Source organism: Sus scrofa, chromosome 17, assembly GCF_000003025.6.
Source record: "Sus scrofa isolate TJ Tabasco breed Duroc chromosome 17, Sscrofa11.1, whole genome shotgun sequence".
NCBI lineage: Eukaryota > Metazoa > Chordata > Mammalia > Artiodactyla > Suidae > Sus > Sus scrofa.
Genome location: NC_010459.5, coordinates 1,395,878 through 1,418,017, shown reverse-complemented (window position 1 = coordinate 1,418,017; position 22,140 = coordinate 1,395,878). Strand labels below are relative to the sequence as shown.

At 37.1% G+C, this 22,140-nt stretch overlaps 1 protein-coding gene across 16 annotated transcripts in view; it reads left to right on the top strand.

Annotated features, from left to right (window-relative positions):
* The window catches only part of DLC1 (DLC1 Rho GTPase activating protein), a 467,463-nt gene that overhangs the window by 219,154 nt on the left and 226,169 nt on the right, over positions 1 to 22,140 (top strand). The gene's annotated exons all lie outside the window — the stretch shown is intronic.

Genomic DNA, 22,140 nt, shown 5'->3' with positions numbered 1-22,140 from the left:
TTTGCTGATTTCTCAAAAGCTAAGTGGTTGGCATCTATTGTGACCAGTGACTCTGGCTCTGAGTTTTGATGGATGTCTTTGGTTTTTAAGCATTCTCTGTTCATCTCTTTTCTTCCTGCCTTGACTGTCGGAGGTCTGTCTTGGCTTGGCCCAGCATCCAAGGCCACGGCTTCCTCATGGAAGATTACTGATAAATATGGTTGATGAGGAGGACTTGGGCAGCAATACCGACTGTCAACGTCTTGGGTTCTGCCTTGAGCGAGAAGCTTGAGGCTACTCCTTCCTCAGGGACATTTGATTTTGGTAGGGGACGTTTGCCAAAAGCTCCTAGATAATTTGGAATGTTCTTTGAAATATACAAAATAATACAATGTAATTGAGACTTTTTAAAGATAGTTTACTTTTTAAAAATGATACCTGATATGTGTAATATATGACATTGAAAAATATTGTGATGTCATGTAAAATAAAAAAAGAGAAGGAATATAATATTGGTTTCACAGCATAAACCCAGCCAAGTGAGAAACAAACCAAGAGGGAAACAAAGCAAACTGTTGCCATGTTTATATCTGGGCAGTGAGATTATGGGTTTTTTTAATTATTATTTTCTTCACAGTTTTCTTTTTTTTTTACTTAGTAACTTTTTTTCCTATTTATTATTTTCTTTTTTTAATTTTTTTTATTTCCCCAATACATTATTTTTTTTTCTACTGTAGAGCATGGTGACCCAGTTACACATACATGTATACATTCTTTTTTCTCACATTATCAGGCTCCATCATAAGTGACTAGACATAGCTCCCAGCGCTACACAGCAGGATCTCATTGCTAATCCATTCCAAAGGCAATAGTCTGCATCTATTTTCTGTTTTTTGAGACATGGGCTACTTGTATAACCAGAAAAATTACACTATTTATGAAAGAAAAAAAATATTATGCAACCAGAATATACAGGATAAGTGCTATCTTCCTAAGTCTCTGTGGTCCTCAACCTGGGGCACATTAGAATTAGCCGGGGAAAAAAATAAAAATAAATAAAGGGGGTGAAGGAAACTCTTGGAGCTGATAGATATGTGTGTGGCCTGGATTATGGTGATGGTGTCAGAGGTGTATACTCATCTCCAAACTCATCAGTTGTGCACATTAACTGGGTACAGCTCTTGTATGTCAATCTTACTTCAGTAAAGTGAGATTTTAAAAAAATAATTAACTAAGGGACTTTTAACACTTGCAATTCCCAAGTTGAACCATGTACAAATTAAATCAGAAACAGAAACCCAGGCATTAGTATTTTTAAGTTTCCAGGTGATTTCAGTGTGCAGCCACTGTTAGACTAATTAGATAGCTCAGATCAGTGATTTGCAACCCTGACTACAATTAGAATCTCCTAGGAAGTTTTCCTAATACCAATGTATGGATGGTCCCTAACCCCAGGTTATGATTTTAATTGGTTTGTAGTGGGGCCCTGGTACTGGTATGTTCTGAAATTTCCCAGGTGATTCTGATGTACAGACAGGGTTTCACACATACACACCCATAGGTAAACCAACATGCATTGGGTATTTAATCTGGGCAAGACCCTGTGCTGAGTGTTTCATGTGGGTTAAATTCTCAAAATAATGCAACGAGGTGGGCTTAATACCCTTATTTTATAGAGAGGAAACTAGGGCTCAGAGACATGAAATAAATTGCTCAAGGCAACCTGGTTCCTTTGAACCAAGGTTGTAGCTCCTGAGGGGATAGGCAAAGACTGTTCTCCCAGTTCTGGGGCAATGCTAAGTAACCTAACAGAGAATCCGGCAACATAAAATGTTCATGCAGTAGCTCTTCATAAGTTTTTCAGTCAGCAATTGTCACATTCCTGACAAATTCCATCAAGTGTAAACATGTCTGCAGTTTGCTAGGCGTTTCGGTTTATTCTTTCCAAGATGATCTAAATAGCATTAAAATTCATGTATGTTTTGGTACATACAGTAAGGCTGTAGTACTTAAAACCTCCTACTTGTTACAAGCTATAGTGATGTCTCCCTTAACTTTATGTCACTGTCCATCTTCTCTCCTGAAATAGTGCCATGATTGATATTTTTATTTTATTTTGTATCATTTTAGGGTGGTAAATAGGTAAGAACATTTCAAGAATTCCTTAAAGATTTTTGCAAAACTCTTTAGATCATTGAAAGCACTTTTGGATGTCACAAAACCAGTTTTTGGATTGCTGCTCCACAAAAATTTTGACATCACTGAATTTGCTGAGATTTCCTCTCCAGTGTTTTATTTAGAATGAGTTGTACTTTGCTAAACTGGCTGAAAATAAACCTCAGCTCTTCCAAAAGTAGCAATTCCCCCTGAGCTCAAGTGGAGTCGTAAGAGCACATGACCAGCAGAAGTGGGCCTTTTTCATTTATAATCTGAGTCCCAGGTCTTTAAAGTAAAACAAATTTGCCCAGATTTATATAGCATTATCTGAGCATAACATAACCTAGTAAAGCCAAATCGATGGGTTAAGCCTACAAAATAAACCATTTCAATTGCTAAGAATTCTGGATCAGCTTATGGGGCAAGGTTTCATGAGACAGAAAGGAGGAGGACAGAGAACAAATACTGATTTAAAAGACCATTTGCTTTTACGTAATAAAATAGGTATCACCTTTCAAAGAATTTTGCAAACAAAAATCTTCCACAAATTTGCAATGTAACAATCTTATTTTGGGTAACTTAGCCAGTAAATATATACAATAAGAGAAAAGAAAGTAAATTTAAAAGAAATGGCCATTTGGGGAATCTTTTCTACTCACCACCTCTTTTTCATTTCTCTTCTCTGTTAGGTTTTTGTCTGGCTCCTTCCTTAGGAAGAATTTTACGTTGTACTTTCACCATAAAAAAGTGTTTTGTGATTATTGGGGAAAGAGAAACTATAGTAAATAAAATGGAAAGATATTTTAATGTTTATTTCTTAAAAGAAAAAAAAAAGTCTTATTACATTTTTTTCACCTGCCATAGGCTCCTGGAAGATAATGTAAGAGGTAAATTGATACTAGCCTATTCTGCTAAGGAAATACGTAAGAAAGAATACTTACCAGAGAAGTCAAGCACTTTTTGGAGTAAATGCAAATCAAAGGCTCTTCCCCTTTTTTCTGTAGAGACAGCTCACATCCTTTGCAGTTTCACTAAGCTGGAGGGAACAAAACTGACATTTTGAGATCAAAATCTTATTAGAACTTTAATGAAGTTCCTTAGGCTATTTTATTATTTATAAATCAAACCATTTATGTATGTGTATTTCCCTATATTCTGTACCTTATATATTGGAACAAAGGCTTGTTCTGATAATATCAATTGCAGGTGGGAATCTAATTAGGAAGTTATACTCTTCTGACTTACAGATATTAGTCCCATAAAAACTTAAGGTGGATAGGAGAATGTTTGTTGTAAAGCAAAATAGTATACCAACAATAGTTTTCAAGATTTATCTGGGGGTTTTCTAAAACTTATTTTTTTGAAGATAATACCTGAATTATGAGATTATACACCAGTATTTTTATAAAATGTGTACCCTAAATGGAATTTATTATTTTTTATTATCATGTAGCCCTCTTCTAATTTCTTCCGAACATTTTTACATGTTTAAGGAATGGCAAAATTTCTAATATCTTATTAATTCTGGATAGCCATACAACATTTTTTAAAATATGGGTTTTTTTTTTTTTTTGGTCCATCTCAATTTTCATAAGAATTCAACATATCTGTTGGAAAATATCTCAACTATTATGATTCTCTCAGGAAGGAACATTTTGAAGATGAAAAGAACTGGAATTTCAGTCATGAAAGAGGAATCAACCTGTCTTCTTGTAACTTTATTCAGAATTTCACAATCCCTGCTAAACATTAAGGGAAGGGCCAAAAGCAATAAAAAGGCAGAAACCCAGTAAGAATGTGCCAGAGTTCAGAGAACAATTGCCCCAGGCTTAACTTCATGACCTTTAATCTCTTTGGGGCATCAGTGATTTTTCTATATGGCATCTCACAACGTGACCATGCTCAGTTCCTGCATGATTCTTTCAGTTCTTCCAAAAGCCAGAGTCATAAAAGGAAAATTCAAACTTGGCTTTTGGTGCTGAATTCTCGTGGTAAATTTGCCCCCTGAGAAATATCAGTTTTCTTTGTCATGGTATTTTTGAAACATAGGCATCAGGCAGTGAATTAGGATGTCATATCTAACTTGGGAAAGGACTTTTCTGAGGCTTCTCTAACATTTAAAAGCGCTTTGCCTAGAAAAGCATCCAGAACTCTAAAACTAGCATTTGAGGAATGAAGAGTGATCTAGGAGTAAAAATAATACTAATCATGAAGTCAGAAGATCCAGATTTCAGTTATTGATGTATCATTTATGAGCCACATGACTTCCATAAATGATGCTTGGAAATCATTTATTAAGGTCCTATACATAGGTTAGGACTGGCGAATATAAATAGAACCCAACTGCTGACTTCAGTAAGCTCATAATTTAATAAAGAATGTAAATTAACACAAATTTCTTTTACATAATTCAAGAAGTGCTATACAAGCATTTGGGGAAATTCTAGAGAGAGAAATGGATAATTAATTCTGCCTGGGCAGTGCAGGCAGAATTGTCCCTGGAAAGATTTCAGTCAGGACTTTGAAAATAATTGCCAAGTAATCTGGTATGGTGAAAATATACACTGCAGGAGAAAGAAGGACAATTTAGATATAATGTAAATTGAAACAAATCATGAAAGACTTTGACGAACTTGCTAAGGAATTTGGGCAATTCAGGCTCTTTGACCTAAATTTCTTCATCTTAAAATAAAGGAGTTGGACAGAGCGATTTCTGAGTTCACGACCGGGTCTAAAAGTCTAAATAAGATTACATTAAAAAGTTCAAGAGGAAATGCTTTGTATGATATCTGGCAAGATGATATCAATTCCTGTAAGGATAATGCCAAGTCAGTAACTATTATTCCAAACTCCAGAAAAATAACCTCTCTTGCATCATCGTAATAGTGCCTAATTGAAAAAAAAAAAAAAAGGAATTATTTTTTTTTAATGAATCAGTACTACTTTGTGTAATACATGCCAAAAGAATTCTTTCCAGGACTTCAGGTTGACTTATTTAAAAAGTCATTCTAGAATAATAAAGCTAAGAACTGAACTGGGTTCCCCCAAAATTCTTATCTAGAAGCCCTAACCCTAGTGTGACTGTATTTAGAATATTGAAGTAATTAAGTGGTTGCCAAGGGGGAGGGGAAGGGAGTGGGATGGATTAGGAGCTTGGGTTAACAGATGCAGACTATTGCCTTGGGAATGGATGAGCAATGAGATCCTGCTGTGTAGCACTGTCTAGTCCCTTACGACGGAGTCTGATAATGTGAGAACAAAAGAATGTATACATTTATGTGTAACTGGGTCACTATGCTGTACAGTAGAAAAAAATTTTTACGTAATTAAATTTATTTGAAATCATAAGGGCAGGGCCCCAATTAGATAGGGTTAATGTCTCAATAGTAGGAAACACAAGAGAGCTTGTTCCCTCTCTTTCCTCCTGTCCTCAGAGGAAAGCCCATGTGAGGATAGGCAAGGTGGCCGTCTGCGAACCAAGAAGAGGGTCCTCACCAGAAATCAAATCTGCTGGACCTTGATCTTGGATTACTAGCCTCCAGAACGTGAGAAGTAGACTTCCATTGTTTAAACCACCCAGTCTGTGGTATTTTGTTATGGGAGCCTGTGCTAATACAGATAACCAATAAATGTTTATGTGCTGTGGGATAGGTTTTTTGGTTTGTTTGTTTCAGTTCAGATATTAAAGTCTGTTTTTAAAATGTGATTGCAATATTTGGAATAGTTGAATTATTTGTTCTTTATGATAATGTCTGAGCTCTAGAAAATAATATATTTTAACTGATTTTGCAGCAATGTCTGAGCTCTAGAAAATAATATATTTTAACTGATTTTGCAACAATGTGGTTATAAATACAAACCTCCCAATTGCCGTATTTCATTGGAAATGAGAACAGTCATTGATTTTTAAACTTCTCGTTTTTTATATATCTGAACTTGTTCAGTGAGCTAAATACTAGCAGTGTTAAAAAATCCAATGGGCTAATGAACTTGGTGCATAAATAAATTTCAAAGCAAACATATTCAATTTTGTTTACTTTTTTCTACTTTTAAGGGAGTTGTAGTTATCTGCATATCTGTACTAATAGTTCTGCTAATTATCTTGGCATTCACTCAATAAAAATCTTTTCACCAAAGGCAAAAAGACAAAAAAAAAAAAAAAAAAAAAAAAAAAAAAGGAGTTCCCATCATGGCTCAGTGGTTAACGAATCCGACTAGGAACCATGAGGTTGCAGGTTTGGTCCCTGGCCTTGTTCAGTGGGTTAAGGATCCGGCATTTTCGAGAGCTGTGGTGTAGGTCGCAGACACGGCTCGGATCTCATGTTGCTGTGGCTCTGGTCTAGGCCAGCGGCTACAGCTCAGATTCGACCCCTAGCCTGGGAACTCCATATGCCGGGGGAGCGGCTCAAGAAAAGGCAAAAAGACAGGAAAAAAAAAAAAAATCTTTTCACAACTGCTTGATGCCAGAGGCTATGTTGGGCCCTGGGAACAGACTAAGGTGAAGATGATAAACCCATTCTCTATTCTCACTAAGCTAACAGTCAAACCCATAACACAATGAAACCGGCAGGGACAGACAATATAAAGTATGTTAAGGGCTATGATCGAAGTAGAGGTTGCTGTGGGAGCATGTAGCAAGAACATCTAACTAGCCGGAAGGGCCAGGAAAGCCCTCCTAGAAAAAGTTTTATTTAAGCAAAGCCTGAAAGGAGGTTGGCAGGTGTAAGGTAGCAGAACTATGTCAAATGAAGAAAGTTGAACTTGTAGGAATTAGCAAAGCGAAGAAGCAGAGTAAGAGTTTTTAGGCAGAGTAAACATCATATTCAAAGGTCTGAAGTGAAAGAACAATGCCAATTACAATCAAAAGAGGAAGTTCAATGTGGCTGGAGAGCAGAATCCCAAAAGGCTGAAGCATGGAGAAGCAGGTGTCCATGGACAAATCCATTAGCCTGTTTCACTCTTGACCATCACTGAGTAAACTGAGAGCTGTACCTCTGACTACATAGTATAAAATGTTAGAGTTGGAAGGACTTTAAGAAAATAAGCTTTTGTTGTTTTAAGTAAACAAGCAGTAAAATGTTGTGAATTCAAACATACTTTTTCCATCTGACTGAAAAAAATGCCGCATAAGTCAGTTGAGGAAGGAAATTCTTTAGATGGTCTGAAACCCCTGACCAGAATGCTCATCTCCACCTCCTTTCCCTGGGAGTTCCTCCTCAAGAACTACACAGGGCAAGCCTCCCCTTGGCTTAACTCCTGCAGCCTGTCTGGGTTGCAGCCTCAAAGGGCAAAGCCACCCTGGCCATCATTTAGGGTGCAGGTATCTATGTTAACACAGACAGCTTAGAAGGCAGAGTGATATTGTCTGGGACGTGAAAATTGTACAGTATCTTTGAAAAAAGACTGTTTAGTTTTCTAGTAAAATCGATTTGCTGTGGGGCTCTGTTTGTTGTTGTTTTGCTAAGATAGATTTTTCTTTAAGTAGATGTCTGTGCATTTCGGCTTTTGTTTATCCTCTTCAGAAAGAGAGAATTACTTTGGTGAGTTAGAATACTGGTATTGCTGATAGGTGTGAGGTCAGTGTTGTAAATGTTCTGGCCACAAGTTTAATTTATTTTTTTTAATCATAGTTATCACAATTGGCTGATGATTCATATACATATGAATGACAAAATAATAACTCTTTTGGCTAAAGTTAATTCACATAGGAAGCTTCCTGGACAAAAGAATCCCCTCTACTTTTTTTTCCATCTGATGACTTTCTAGGTATGTGTGTGTGTGAATATAAGCCTGTGTCCACAGCATGCCTGTCATGTGAGCACACCTGTGAGTGCACACACACATACACACTATTCAGCAGCCAACACAGATAACAGGGACCTGCCTTTTAATTGAAAAGCTTTTTTAAACAATTGTTTTAACCCAACTACCTCAAGAAGCAGAAGGTTAAAAATATATCGATTGTTTAACAGGGGACATAAACTTTATTTTAAATGAAGGCACGTGAATATTTTCTCATATAGTATCTTGTTGGTAGTCTAGTAAAAGACTATAAATATTTCAAATTATGACTTTATTAAAATAATTATTTTCGTATCACCATCCTATTGATACAATAAATGTTAAAAGTCTAGATGAAAACTGTGTACCCAAGAAAACCTATTATTCATCTCTACCTATCTCTAAATGAATTATGTTTTGAATTGGAGATTAAAGGAGGACTTTCCAACTATTTTGATTTGATAAAAAATTACTCAGCTTTAACTATAGTTCTGGGCAAGTTGTTTAGGCATTAAACTTATTTCTACTATTATATATTCATCACTTGACTTTGAAAAACGAAAGGACTGATATGCTTATCCACACATGAATGAAGATTCTACTTTTTAAAGGAGGACAAAATAATTCATCTAATAGTAAAAAGCAACAGTTAATGTTTAGCCAGTGGTAAATACTTACTTGACCTCGTTCTTGATTTCCTTGGTATCTCACATCGCACCAAACAATGTCTCTTAATGGAAATATTAAAATCAAAAACCATCATACCTGTTCGTAAAATCCTTGAGACACTACAGATCCTTTCATATCTACAGAAGGGGAAACTGAAGCCAGGGAGAGGGAGTGATCTCCCACCTAAGTGCTTCCCGGTGTAACTTGAATAGGAAGTAGCCCAGCAGAATTTGGAGGCAGGCAGTCTGGCTCCAAGACCTGCCTTCAGCTGCAGTGCTCCATTGCCTCTTTTTAGTTCTGTTAATGTTCTACACTTTTTTTCATCATAAAATTGTCTGTATATAATTTCCTTTTATCTCTTCATATGCTTTTGGAGTCATTCAACACATAATGGGAAACACATTCTATGTATAAAAGCAGCAAAATTAATTACTAATAAAGATTTACTGATCTCTCAACAGTGTGCAAAGCAGTCTGTAGGTGTTTGTGGGACCATAAGAACTGACAGTAAAATAATGATACTAAATTTTATTTTGTTCCTTTTACTTTCCTGTGTTTTCCAGAAGTAATAGCTGGCATATATGAATTAAATATTTGTTGAATGAATGGATACATTTTATATGGCATGAAAATGAATTTAGTCAAAAATAAGGGAAGTCAAACTCACTATCACTACTAAAACAATTTTCTATTGAAATTTCTTTTGAGAAATGTGTTAGAATATAGACATTCACACAATTATTTTTCTAAGTCATGGGTTAGCAAACTTTTTCTATAAAGTGTCAAATAGTAAATACTTTAGGCTTTGCAGATGACTACTCAATTCTGCTATTATATCGCAAAAGTAGCATGGACAATATGAAAACCAACATCTGTGGATGTGTTCCAATAACATTTTATTTATGGACACTAAAATTTCAATTTCATGTAGTTTTTCAGATGCCAAAATATATTCTTTTGTTGTTTTTTAAACATCAAAAACTATAGTTTACAAGGCTGTAGAAAAACCAGGGGAGGATGGATTTGACTCAAAGGCAGAATCATGCAACTCCTTTCTTAGTGAATATGTTGAAAAAATTAACATTGCCATGATAGTATAGCACATTATCAGTGATGCAATAGCTGGATTTGGGCCTGAAACCCAGCTCTATTTCCTAGACTGTGACATTAGTTTTTTTTAATTATTTGTGCTTTAATATCTTCATCTATAAAATGAGTATAATAATAATACCTTCCTCATTAGTTTATTGTGGGGATAAATGAGTTAACACATGCAAAGGACTTAGAACAATGCTCTATTCATGTTTACTGAAGAAACAACTTCATTGTTTAAATGCATTTGGGACTTGTCAGAAAGACAGTCAAAGCCAATTTACAAATCATGGAAGAAAACATCATTACATTATAGTAAACTGAAAACATGAAAACTGTCCTTGAATGTGTTCATTTCAAAAACAGACATCAAAATCAAACATCTGCATAAAAAAAATATACTTCAAAAATTCTACTTCATGAAACCGGTGATTGATTTGACTGTTTAAAAATGCAGTTACCTTGAAAAGGACAAATATTTCAAAAGAAGATATCAAAAAATCCAGAACAACCTAGTGGTTACCAGTGGGGAGAAGTGAGGAGAAATGTAGGAGTGGGGGACTGGGAGGCACAAACTATTAGGTGTAAGATAGGCTCAAAGATGTATTACACAACACAAGGAATAAAGCCAATGTCTTATAGTAACTATAAAAGCAAAGTGACCTTTAAAAATTGTAAAATCTTTTTTAAATTATCTTAAAAGAATGAGTAGTAAGTTTGAAAACAAATACCAAGGGGGCCTTCTAGATAAGGGGTGAATAGTGGAATCATTAAAATCTTCCAACTTCCCAGTTTACTACTGGACGATTCATTCAGATAAAAACCTTCCAGTGTTTTTCTTTATAGTTACATTTTCCATTTTCATACAGGGAGCTTAAAATCTTAGAGAGGAGATATACACACATGTAAAAATCCAACTAAGTGCAATAAATGATAAAGGATATAAAGGTAATAAAATAATGGGTGCTGTGAAGGAAAACTAAATGAATTCAAGTTGAAGTGGTTACAACGTCTATCATTAGGGTAGCTTTGGAGGTGGGATTTGAAAGAACGGAATATAATTTTTAAGAAAAGTTATTGATGTGTTGTGTAGTACTTTTCTCTTCTACACATTCTCCTAGTAACAGATCCAGCCTCTGGCCACAGAGGGGAGCATGTCATCCAGCTTGGATTGAGTAATATCTCCAGAAATTTTCAGACGTGTTCGACAAGACTATATACTTTAGTTACTGGTCACAAACTGAAGGATGTAATTCCCAAAACACTTACAGCCATATCGCCTCCTGCATGGAGAAGTTGTTTTCAAAGATTAAGATCAGCAAACAAAGCAAGCAAAGAGAAAAGCCAGAGTCCTGAAAGTTAGATCAAATCACCCCAAGACCACATCCACCTTCAAACTCCGGATATCTAAAATGCAACTAATCTCTTTTTCTTCCTCATAGCTCTTGTCCCCAGAACCCTGCTCCTTCCCTAAAATCAGCTTCACATTGCCTCATCTAATAATTCACCTGGAATAATCTGTTTTTGTCACCACCTACCCAGCCAACATCAAATCCAGATAACTTTCCCTCTGTTCCTTTTTGTGATCTTTACTTTTTATTTGTGTGTTCACATTTTAATGGTCAAAGTAGAATGACTATATGTACCACAAAAATTAACAAGTTCCCTACTCCATCTCTCCCAGTCCTGATTTCTGCTCCCAGAAGCAATCATTTTCAAATATGTTTTTTTCTATTGATATTTGCTTCTGTATTTTTAAATAACATACTGAACTGAGTTTCTTGATTTTTACCTTTTAGTTATTTATCTATGTAAGATAAGACTCTATCTCTCCTCTATCCACCCCCACACACATACTTCATCTCATATTATAATAAGATTATATTCCCTTATTTAAAACAAAATTTTCCTGCTTAATTAACTCCTTTGAGAGAAACAGGGCTCATTCTCTTCACTCTCCTCAATTATTCATATCCAAACTCTCTGCCAGAGCTGTAAAACTTATTTCAATATGCTGGTGTTATTGATCTAGGAATCTGTCTGGTTTCTTTTGTTTATTTTTTCTTGAATATATTTCTCATGGAGCTTTATATTTTTCTGCTTTCCTGTGGATTATCTGTTATCTATACCTCTTCCCAGCTGTCAACATGTCAGCAACCTCTGGGGGATTCTCTTTGGCTCATCCTGGGCTGCATCGCCTCTTTCCTGGAATTCATTTACATTCCCCTTTTTGTTTTATTTTCTTGCTATGGTGGTGCTGATTCTCTTATGTCTTGCTGAGGAGTAGTGCATAGAATGTCACTTTTGAAATTAATTTCTATGTCTGAAAAATGCTTTTAATCTGCCCTGGCACTTGATTGATAGTTTAGATAGGTATAGAATTATAGGGTGGAAATCATTTTCCTTTAAATTATTACTTGATTGTCTTCTAGCTTGCAGTTTTGCTCTTGAGAAGTCCAATGACACTCTGATTCCCAATCCTATATGTGAACAGTTTTCATCTTCTCTATCAATAATGTGTATTCTATATTTATCTCTAATGGAGTGAGAATTTACAGTGATATGCCTTAATGTTAGTCTATTTTTTTCTTTCTTTTTTTTTTTTCTAGGCAGCTTTTTGTCCCTTTATATCTGAAAAGTCATGTCATTCTTACATTTCTGTGACATCCTTGTATTTTTTAGGGGCTCTTCTGTGGCACAGTGGATCAAAGATCTGGTTTGTCATTTTAGCAGCTTGGGTCACTGCTGTGCTGCAGGTTCTATCCCTGCCCTGGGGACTTCCACATGTCACAAGCACAGAAAAAAGAAAGAAAGAAAGAAAGAAAGAAAGAAAGAAAGAAAGAAAGAAAGAGAGAGAGAGAGAGAGAGAGAGAGAGAGAGAGAGAAAGAAAGAAAGAAAGAAAGAAAGAAAGAAAGAAAGAAAGAAAGAAAGAAGAAGAAAGAAAGAAAGAAAGGAAGGAAGGAAGGAAGGAAGGAAGGAAGGAAGGAAGAGAGAAAGAAAGGGAGAAAGAGAGAAAGAAAGAGAGAAAGAGAAAAGGAGGGAGGAAGGAAAGAAGGAAAAGAAAGAGAGAAAGAAAGAAAGAAAGAAAGAAAGAAAGAAAGAAAGAAAGAAAGAAAGAAAGAAAGGGACCCTTGTATTTTTAAAAAATAATTTCTTCCTCTTGGTTTTCTGTGTTCTCTTTCGGTGATTTAGATATTGGACATCTTTGGCTTATCTTCTACTTTTTAAAATCTTTGTCTTCCGTTTTTTTCTCTGCCTTTTTCATTTTTATCTTGTTTCTTAGAAATTTTTTGCTAATTTATTTTCCAAAACTTATACTGAATTTTTAAATTTTTGTTTTAAAAAATAGGTAAGACCATTTGCATTCTTGCATGGTCCTTTTCTGTGGCATCTTATTCTTATTGGGGTATTTTTTAATCATTTACTTTTTCATTGATTCTAATTATCATTTTCTTTGCAGTTTTCTTTCCCTCCTTGCATACCTCTGTTTTCTCCAAATTTCATTTTTTAATTTTTTTGCCTTTTTTTTTTGTCTTTTTAGAGCCATACCCACAGCATATGGAAGTTCCCAGGCTAGGGGACCAATCAGAGCCATAGCTGCCAGCCTACACCACAGCCACAGCCATGCAGGATCCAAGCTGCATCTGTAACCTACAGCACAGCTCATGGCAATACTGGATTCCTAACCCACTGAACAAGGCCAGGGATTGCACCTGCATCCTCATGGATACTAGTCCTGTTTGTTAACCACTGAGCCATGACAGCAGCGCTCAAATTCATTTTTTCATTCACGTTCTTTTGTTGTTGTTGTTGTTCTACCTTTCATGTTATCAGCCTTCCTTATATATCTGGTGAGCATTAGCTATATGTTTATATAAGAAAACAAGACACTAAAAGTTAATGGACTATTCTGCGTTGGAATGGAGATGGGAGGGTCCACTCTAGGACCTGCTTATTGTTGAGGAGTGATCTGTGTGAGACTCAGCTCTCTCTGGGAAGTTTGTTAAATGTTTCTCCTCTATTGGTCTCTTCTGTGGCTGACAAGTTAGTTTCTCCAGAAAGAAATTCTCCAGTGCTTCCTAGGTGATATCTGATTGTCAAAATCTAAGGGGCTGAGCAGAAGGGACGGTCTGCCTTTCGGTTACTCTCCAAAACCTGTCTGATTCATCTCTGCAGAGAGCAAACTTCCTGTCTCCTGTTGAAGTGACAGATGGGCGGTTAACTGACTGTGCATCATGGGCTTGTGGATCTGGGACTCAACTGCTGCATGTAAAGTGATTCCTCCTGTTTTCATCCCCTCAGTCCCATTCCTAGTAAATGGTACTCCATTCCTTGAGCAAGTTCACATTTTTTAAATTCAAGGAACCTGCTTCCTTCTTAGTGACTTCCCCCAAGAAGGCTGAGAATAAAGCTCTCTGTAGCCTCTAAGTAGCTACCATCTACTTTCCAGAATAAAAATGTTTACTGATACGGCTTGCATTGTCTCTGTGTCCTCCTGTCACCTTCAATTCCATTTTTTTCTTTATTTCTCTGTCTCTCTTTTATTACAGTGTGTTTAGGAGAGAAATTCTATCTGAGTGCATGTATTTTGTTCAGTCATATTTGCCCAGAAGTATCTGAATATTTTTTGAATCAAACACAATACCTTCCATTCCTACTATCAACACTCTGACAATGGCCCTCCTAAATCTCTATCATCTTTCTTATAGCCTCCTGCAACAGCCTCCTAACTGGTGTACCTTCCAATCTGTTACCCTTAGGTCCAACATTTTGCCAGTTCATTCATCCAAAATGAAAGTCTCTTGGTGTCACTTCTGCTAAACTTTGGTAGCTTCCCATGCACTAAAGAATAATCCAGACTCCTTAGTGTAGCATGCAGGCCAGAGTGACCCTCTCTCCAACTTGGTTTGCACCCCTTGCCACATAGTGGATCTTAAGCTGCAGTGACACAGAACTGCTTATGCTTAACCATCAGGCACATGCACACCACCCTGAAGGACACCTTGCTCCCTCCCACCGCCTTCCCTTCAGACACACCTTCTCTCTCTCTCTCTCTCTCTCTCTCTCTCTCTCTCTCTCTCTCTCTCTCTCTATCTATCTATCTCTCTCTCTCTCTCACCATTTATATAATATTTCTGTAAGTGAGATCTCCAGGAAGCTTTAAAAAAACAAAACAAAACTTCTCCCTTGAGGATTAGGAACCCCTATTCTATCTTCTTATAGAAAGTAACTTTCCCATACATACTTCATATACTAAAATGAGCTTCTCATGCTTCTGTGCCCATAGGAAAGAGTGTTGCTTATCCATCATTCCTGATTTGCTTGGGACCCAGCCCTCCTGGAAGTAGACAGGGAGATACCAGCCGCCTCTCTTCTCTTTTCCCTCCCCTCTCTGCCATCTCTAACCTTCAGACTGATTTAACTAAGGGTTCAATCTGCATGCAGAGGGTGGTCCTGAATGAGTGTATATTGCAGAAGAAGGTTAAATTCCCAGATCTGCACCTTGCTTGTGCCCCTGCCCCCAACACTGCTGCTCCAGCTCTGTCCAGTCCTGCTGCTCTTGGCCTCAGAGCACCTGCACATCCTCAAGCTCAGTGAGGACACGCTTGGGACTATCTGTATCTGACTTTCCTCAAAAATATAGATAAAGCTTTCTTCACTATTATTACCGACATGTGATGTTATTTTTTTATAAAAAGATTGATTTAATGGACATTTAGCTCTTTCTCCTATTGTTTTCTAAAATACTCATAAAATATCAAAAGCAGTATATTCTGGTTCTAGGTATGTTTCCTCTTGTTCTGTACCCAAGAAGAGAGAAAACCCTGTCAGGAATATCTGCTGTGCCTGGAAAGAGAAGCAAGAGAACCAACCATAGGGGCTGTGAACTAAAAAGGAGCGTGTGTGCCAGGGAGTTACACTGGCAAGACCAGCCAGACCCTCTGTCACTTCCCTCCTAGACACATCCCCAGGCTGGACAAGGGGAAAATTAGTGAGTTCATAGGTTAGAGAAAGTATGCTCTCTGCCATTAAGTTCTTGTATCTGTGGCTTATGTTACAAGGAACAAGAAAAACGGTTAAACTTTAGGTACTGGTGATCTAAAGGGATTTATTGAGCAGACTTGCCAATCAGGACTACCATGTCAGGTTTTGTTTTTTGTCTTTTGAGGGTTGTTTTTTTTTTTTGTCTGTAAGAAAATGATTTCAGAACTCCAAACAGCAGACTTAAAAGTGAACATTTAGACCACAATTAGTTTTCAAATTCAAATTAGCCTACATTTCATTCCTGCTGCCCACTGAAAAATCTTAAACTGTGATTATGAAAAATTTTTTTCTCTCAACCCCATAGACTTGAAATATGGTTCAAAACTCTGGCTGAAGTGAAAGAGCCTCTTTTGTTTAATACAATTGTGAATCTCTTCACATAAAAAAGTACACTCAAAATTTAGCCAAGTCACAGTCAAAATTTTGGCCAAGATGGGTGACAAATTTTCCAAAGGTAATGCTATATAATCCCAAAGTAAAATTCAGGACATATTTTCAGGGTAGTTTATCATGTGTCAGATTCCTGTGAAATCTATTCATGATGTGGTAGAAGGTACCTACCTTGTATGACACAATATGACAGGTGCACAGTTCAAAATTTCCCAATAACAAATTTGAATGGCCTTATGGTATTTATGAACATCTTAAGCAATACTGCCAGAGGTTTTTAAGAAGTGGTCCTCTTCTAAGTTAAAATGAACACTTTATCTTTTTACCCTAATTCATTGCTGAGTTTGAAAGTATGAATGAGAAGCATACTTCAGCTAACCCTCAACCACTTAAGTGGATTATCTTTTCCAAGAAGTCCTACCTCTGAACTCTGGCTCCTTCCCTTCCTCACTCTCAATCCCAGGGTAGCCTTTAACCACTGCTTCAAGGAGATTCATTTCCTTTACTTTCTCTGCAATCATTACTTTCTGTTTTCTCTGTAGGAGGATTAAAATCAACAGTCTTTTTAATCCTCAATTTGCTTATAATTGCAGCAACTCATGACACTTTAGGCACAATACCTGACAGATGGCTATTGTTGGAGTGGGGACATGTTTACAAGATCCATCTCCAATGTTTCACCCTCAAGCCTTACCCCAAGTTCTTCCCCTGGTTTGTCTATCACACAAGGCATGCGTGTTTTCCACAAGATTATTCTCCTTGTGTGCAAAATTAGGAGGAGGGAAGGTTATAAATTCCTGTCCCACTTCACTGTTCTAGAATTATAGACAGTATTTACATTTTCAGTCTATTAGAATCACTTTTTTTTTTTTTTTTTTTTTTTTTTTGCTTTTTGGGTCTGCACCTGTGGCATAAGGAGTTCCAAAGCTAGGAGTCAAATTGGCGCTACAGCTGCCAGCCTACAGCACAGCCATAGCCACTCAGAATCCCCGACCTACTGAGCGAGGCCAGGGATCAAACCCACATTCTCATGGATACTAGTCGGGTTATTTTCCACTTCGCCACTACAGGAACTCCTAGAATCACTTTTTTACCATTTCTCATTACCCACCTATTATCCAGTTTGGCGAAATAATTAGTTGGAAGTTGGCTAAACTTACTACGTTAGATGTGTGCACATAATTAGACTTTCTTCCTTTCACAACACTTGCAAACTATGCCTAGTTACAAAGTGAAATCCACTTTTATGGTTATTACTTTCTTCCCCTATTTTTGAGCCACAAGGGAAAAAAATAATCCAGCTGAAGGATTTGTATCTATACTTGTTGTCCTAGCAGATCAATCTGACTTGATTATTATGATCATCGTCTTCAACATGACAGCTCGAGGGGAATAGCACCTAACCTCATGCATTATTTCATCTGTAATCAGCTCCACCATCATTTTACAAGCACTGTTCTGCTGGCAGTGCTGTGGGGCTGACATCAAAAACCACCCTTCTTTTTTATGGCTCAGTAGTATTCCACTGGTTTAATGGAAATATTTTAATTGGCATGAATAATCTTTATAAACATAAAAATAAATGCAAAGCATTTTTAAATTTAAAAAAAAACCCTTGTCACTCTGTGCTCTCTCCTCCACTCATTTACTAGAACTTCTCCTCTAGATTGAAAGTACCTGTAAAAGGAGAACCTGTGGCTTATTCATCTTTGTACTCTCCTAAGTATAAAATACAGAATTTTGGTGTAATAAGTACTCATCAGTATAGAGTGAAAGAATAAATGAGTAAATGAATGACTGGTTTAGAGGATGCTAATACAGATTTAGAAAATATGAAAGCAAAATAAACCCCAAGATTCTAAGAAACCCTCATCACATTCCCAAAGAAAATGATGCTAAATAAATATCTTGATGGCTTGAGCCACCTTGTGCTGTCATTTTGGAGCCTTGAAATCAAGTATTTTGAATCTGGATCCCTATGTGTATCAAAATGATATACAGTGTTGACTTGGATTCACCTGCTGTATTTATTTTTAGACCAATGTCCAGAAGAAGTGCCTCTCTGCAAAAGATCAGACTGGCATACCCATAAATTGAACTAAAAGCATTAAAACTATGCAAAAATGCAACTTTCACCTAGAGGTAATTCAGGGTAGGAAAAGAGTACAGGCTTTGGGATCAGATATGACAAATTAAATTAATTCCCTTCCTTTGCTAACAGCTTGACTATGAGAGGTCACTTATTATCTCTGACCCTATTTTTCTTGCCCAGGAAACGAGACCCATCATCATCATGAACAACATTATCTGCTTTACAAACACATTAAAAAAATCAAAAAAGATTATCCATCTAAATAACCTAGCACAGTGCCTTGCAGAGAATAGGTAGTATTTCCCATCTTTTAATTTTTGTTTGAGCACATTTTATCTCTAACTGCACAGAGACATGCAGTTTTAATGTTTTTTTCCATTCAGTGATCATAATTGACTGGGGACACCACATTTCACAATCCCAGGAGTTGTGCAAAAAGAGAAGCCCTGTACGTGATGTTCCTGTCTCAGGCAATGAGCCATCAGTTTTTGGTCAGAATAATGACTTGGTGTCCTACACTTAAGGCTGCGAATTACATGAACTAGCTGGAGAAAACAGTGGTGGGTGATCCTATCTCAAATTGATTCAGATCACTGAGGAATAATAAATCTATCTTTCTTGACATCTTCCAAGAAATGAAACTATAGAAAGCACAGATGAACCTCTTTCACAAATGTATCATCCATACATAGCCAATAAGTATCTCTGTTTTTTGACGAGTAAAGGGTGGAGACAATGGAATTTTAAGAGGAAGATCAAATCACCGTCAAGTGATCAAAGTAAAAGATTATTGTGGAGTTCACCATAGTCACATTAAAAACAGTCTGAAGTCCAACAACTCCAGCCTGACTAGTCTTGTCTTTGATATATAATGCATTTGTGCTTTCCAGAGAAATGGAATCAATAGATTAGATAGACAGATAGCTAGCTAGCTAGATAGATAGACAGATAGCTAGCTAGAGCTAGCTAGATAGATAGATAAGATAGAAATTGAGATAGAGAGAAAGAGACAGACGGACATTGAGATAGACACAAGCTGAAACAGAGACAGAGAGATGTATTTTATAGAATTGGCTCATATGTTTCCGGAGGCTGACAAGTCTGAAATCTATGAAGCAGGCTACCAAGTTGGAAATTCAGGAAAAGGTTGATATTAGTCTTAATTTTAAATTCCATAGGGCAGCTGCTTGGAAAATCAGGCAATGTTTCTGAGTTGCAGTGTTGAGGCAGAATTCCTTCTTTGGGAAGCCTTGGCTTTTGCTCTTAAGGCCTTCAACTGTTTGAATGAGGCCCACCCATATTGTGAAGGGTTATCTTACTGATTTAATATTAATCACATCTGAAAAAATGTCTTTACAAAATACCTGGACTTGTGTTTTACTGAATACCTATAGACAAGCCAAGTTGATACATATAAGTCATTTATTCCTTGTCTTGCTTGACCAAAGTGTTTCCTTTTCTTGCTGTTTTAATCAATTTTCCTCCAAATTTGCTATGTATTTTTAAGCATTTTTTTCCTGAACTATGATGTAATAGTTTCTTAGTATAAGCATTAAATAGTTTGTTAATAGGGTAGTTCCTGTTACCTGCTGTGGATTACTTCACATCTTTTATACTTAGGAAGAGGTAGGGCATTGCTTTCATTTTGGCGTAGTTCATCGATTATATATAGATACTTCAGGATCAGAAATGGTTTTTAGTTTGGAATTCACAGAATGAAAGTAAATCAACTCTTTTAATTCATACTGGTTTTATGTATCCTCTTGATCTGATATACTTCAATTTAAAAAGTCTCCTTATTGCTGGAATAACTACTACCTGACTGATAGAATGGTGAAAAATTTAGGTATTTTATTATTTTACTTGTAAGATTGTTCAGCTGATCTTGTATTCATGTGTGACTAGAGAATTTGATGGATGACTTTGGGATCCTAACACTTTGGATGCAGATGTAATCAGTCAGCTCCTGGCTGGCCTTGATGGGGCCTATTCTTCCCTGGGGCACCAACCTAAGAGCTGCACTATGTCTGAAAAATGTCTTGCATCTCAGCAGCTGCATACCAGGAAGATGAGCCTGTCTTTTTCACTTCCTGGAGTCACCATCCTGGCTGCCGTGTTTTAAGGCCTTCTGTAAAGGATTCCTTATGACATTCCAACTGCCATGACAACCTCAGCAGGCCTCAGACCTCAGTGGCAAGTCTCCATTCAGCAGCTGTCTGGGAAAGTCTCTAAGCCAACCGTTCTCAAAATGGGTCTATTAGCATCAGCATCACCTAGAACTGTTAGAAGTAAAAACTTGCAGCCCTGGAGACTATACCTGGGGCACAGTAACCTGTGTTTCAAGAAGTCCTCTAGAGGATCCCCACGCATGCTGAAGATCAAGAACCCAAAAAGTTTCAACACCTACTCTAAACTAAAAGAGCAGCACATGCCCAAAGTGTGAGTGCCACTCATGGCTGCAGGTTCACCAACTTCATTCCTGTCTGCGAGCTGGTCTCAGTTTTGTGGAAGACAGCAGACAATGGACAGTTTCCAGTGATTCTCTTATTATATGATGGCAGGCATCAAGCTGGCCAACGTCTTGAGGGCTTTCTTTTGCTTTTCTTTCTTTTCTGTTTTTTGTTGGTTTCTAGTTCCTTTTGTACAATGCTAGGCTTTTTTTTTTTTTTCTAGCTCCTTTTGTACAATTCTAAACTAGAGAAATCAGTTCAACAAGAAAAACACTACTTTTGCTGAAATATGATCCTCCACCCAGTGTTTCTACTCCAATCCTACCAAACACACATTTCCCCCCACATGAGTCTCACAGGAGCAGTGTTGATTTTAGACATCCTTGGAGCTTGAAGAGAATATGCCTTTGTCCATGCCACAAGGTGGGGAACTTCAGAGAGACTCGGGTGCTGGTAAAACCACCCCATGAAATAGGAATACGTCCCCCGCAATTGGATGCAGGCATAGAGCACAGTTGAACTTTCCAGGAAGTACTTTCTTGGAGTTCCTGTTGTGGCTCAGTGGTTAAGAAACCCGACTAGTATCCATGAGGGTGTGGGTTCAATCCCTGGCCTCACCAAGTGGGTTAACAATCCAGTGTTGCTGTGGTGTAGGTGGAAGATTCAGCTCAGATCCCACATTGCTGTAGCTGTGGCATAGGTAGCAGCTACAGCTCTGATTAGACCCCTAGCCTGTGAACTTCCATATGCGGCCGTAAAAAGAAGAAAAAAAAAAAGAAAAAGCAGAAAGTACTGTCCTGTCAGATTAGGCACTTCAGATGCAAGGACATACATTTTACTTCTTTGTGAATCTTTGGTAGATGAATTAATTATGGAATATATGGTTTAGGCAAAATTGTCACCAAGTTTGGGCGAATTCTGAAACATGCAAAGTTTAGAACAATACTAAAACGAAACTTGGCAGCACAATATGTTGACATGTTAAGGACCCAATTGGTCAAACATCTTCATTTTACAGGAGAATAAATGGAAAATTGAAATTCACATCCATTGGGCCTTTGAAAAAAGAACAACCAAAAAAAGGAGCAACAAAAAGCAGGACCATCACAAGAGAAGGCAGCATAAAACTCTGAAGATGATTTCTAGCCTAAAAGATTGCCTGGGATACTCTTCATCAGTTACATGAATGGCTTTCTCCTGCCTTTCTCCCACAACTTTGCTCTGAGGACACCTCACCAAAGAGGTTTTCCCTGAGCCCTTGTCTGAGACCCTAAGACCACACTCCACCCATCACGCTCTACTTGTGGCTCTGCTTTTTTTTCTTTCATAACACTTGTTGCTACCTGATTTTATATTGTATTTTTTAATTGCTTTTTGTCCATCTCCCCCCTCTAAGATATAAGTCCCATGAGAACAACAGAAATTTGATATGTTTTATTCACTGCTGTATTCCTGCTGCTTTAAGCACACAGTAGACATTCAAT